General features: G+C 40.0%; 1 non-coding gene across 1 annotated transcript; it reads left to right on the top strand.

The window, feature by feature from the left end:
* The first annotated feature begins 230 nt into the window (after window positions 1–230).
* On the top strand, window positions 231–337 carry LOC115513145. The gene has a single exon (XR_003968571.1). It is a non-coding gene; the product is annotated as a U6 spliceosomal RNA (small nuclear RNA).
* Window positions 338–2,363: the final 2,026 nt, after the last annotated feature.

The raw sequence follows: 2,363 nt of genomic DNA, 5'->3' as shown, positions 1-2,363 counted from the left end.
CTTGCGCTCAATCGACTGAGCCACACAGGCCACCCCCACCCTGACTATATTTTAAAGGAAAAACCTGATTTAAAAGGATAGTCTTCTGGGGAAAAAAAGCTTCTAGGGGAGAAAGAGGCAAAAAAGAAGGAAGAATCACCTTTGGGAATTCAAGTGGTAAGTGGGAAAAGAAGAAAAAGGGAGAAATTTTGTGTCCTATAAGACAAAAGAGAATAAAAACACTGGAAGCCGAGCTCGGTTCAGCTGCACATATGCTAAAATTGGAACGATATGGAGAAGATTAGCGCGGCCCCTGCGCGAGGATGACACACAAATTCGTGAAGCGTTCCAGATTTTAAAAAAACAACAAAAAACTGGAAGCCTTGCAGGCTCTTCCCCCACCACTAAAACAGTCCAACAAAACCCCACTGAAGTACCTGGACGTTTGTAAGCCAAAAAGGAATTAAACTAGGAATCTTCTAAAATGCGGAAATATCACAAAAATGAACAAAAAGAAAGTGAAATTCACAGAGGAATATGTCAGATAATCAGGAAATGAATTTGCATGCAAATCAACTGAGGGAAATTCCCCTCCTGGAAAACAGCCATGAAGCAGAAGAAAATTGTAAGTCTATACTCTCATAATGAATGAAATCTACTGAAAAAAGCATTTGAGGATATGAGAAAACCTCTTTAAATCTGAAACCCAAAAACTCAAAGCAGAAATGGACCAAAAAAAAAAAAAAAAAAAAAAAAAAAAAAAGAAAAGGAAAGGAGAGAGAGAGAAGCACCTGGATGGCTCAGTCAGTTAAGTATCCAACTTTGGCTCAGGTCATGATCTCACCGTTGGTGAGTTTGAGACCCACATCAGGCTCTGTGCTGATAGCTCAGAGCCTGGAGCCTGTTTTACATTCTGTGTCTCCCTCTCTCTCTGACCCCTCCCCCATTTGTGTTTTTTTCTCTCTCTTTCTCTGTCAAAAATAAATAAGCATTTAAAAAAAAAGAGAGAGTGAGAGAGAGAGAGAAAAGAAAAAATTAAACTCAGGGAAGAAATGGAAGAAAAAGAGAAAGTTATCTCAGAAATGAAGAATAAAGTATAACATGCACAAAGGAGAATGGACCAAATGAGCATTTAATTAAAGGTAGGAAAACAACCAAAGGGATGGTAATAAGTAAACAAAAAAGTAAAAAGGCTCAGAAGGTAGTAGAAAAGAAAGACAGGTAAAGAAAGAATAATATTCATGTTATCTGAGTTCCTGAGGAAGAAAATAAAAACAATGGAACAGATCTAATATTTAAAATTATAATCCAAGGAAATTTCCAGAAGTAGAAAAAGATCTAAATCAACACATGGAAGGGCTCATCCGTCAAACTTAACCCAGAACTATCAATTCTCAGACATAGCCTGGTCCAACTAATAGTTCTCAGAAATAAAGATAAAATCCTCGAGGTGTCTCTCTAGACCAAAAGATCAAATTACTTACAAAGACAAAAGAATTAAACTAGCATTAGACTTTCAAAACCAACATATGAAGCAAGGCAACAATGGATATTTTTGTATTCCTACATACATCTCCTTAAGCTTTGTGCTGGGATGCAGTTAAAGTTGCTTAGAAACACTTTGATCCTTTCCAATCTTGCTTTTATGATTTGCTAGGTGGTTCTGGAGCAGTGCTCCTACTACTGAGATAAGACCTTCCTAGAGTTTGTCCCTGGGGGGTGGGAAGTGGGGATTAGGGGGTGGGAGAGGGGTGGTGGTGGTAGGGGTGGAGGTGTTTGTCAGGCTTGGCTGGTGCGGACAGGTTCTCCCCTCTGCTCTGTGTGAGCACTTCCTCCCCTAATCCTGTGGATAATCCTTTCCCTTGTCTTGGGCAGTTCTTCATTACCCATGCACTGATCAGTATTCTGTTGAACACTTGGGAGGACCCTCTGCAGATTTCTGCAGTTCTCTGTGCAGCCCTCTCTGCTCTAGCATTCTATCTGATGAACTCTAGCTGCTTTGATTCCCCCAGACTCTCAGTCCTGTCTCAACTCAGAATATTCTCTGGCTCTGCCTCAATCCCATTTCCCCATGCCATGGCCTGGAAATCCTCCCAAGGCAGTAAGCCCAGACAATTGTAGGGCTCACCTCATTTGTTTCCTGTTTTTTGGAGATCGCTGTCATTCCTTGCCTGATGTTCAGCGTCTTGAAAACTGTTGTTTCTTGTATTGTTCCAATGTTAATTTTCTGGCTTTGGGGATTATACTATGGCTATGTCAGATGTTATCAGGGAAAGCTAGGCGAAGGGTACACAGACATTTTCTGTACTACTCTTGTAACTTTCTGTAAGTCTAAATTCAAAATAAGTTAAAGATATTTAAAAATGAGGGTTTTCACGTCATAC

Source organism: Lynx canadensis, chromosome B1, assembly GCF_007474595.2.
Source record: "Lynx canadensis isolate LIC74 chromosome B1, mLynCan4.pri.v2, whole genome shotgun sequence".
NCBI classification, from domain to species: domain Eukaryota; kingdom Metazoa; phylum Chordata; class Mammalia; order Carnivora; family Felidae; genus Lynx; species Lynx canadensis.
This window is presented reverse-complemented; position numbering and strand designations above follow the sequence as displayed.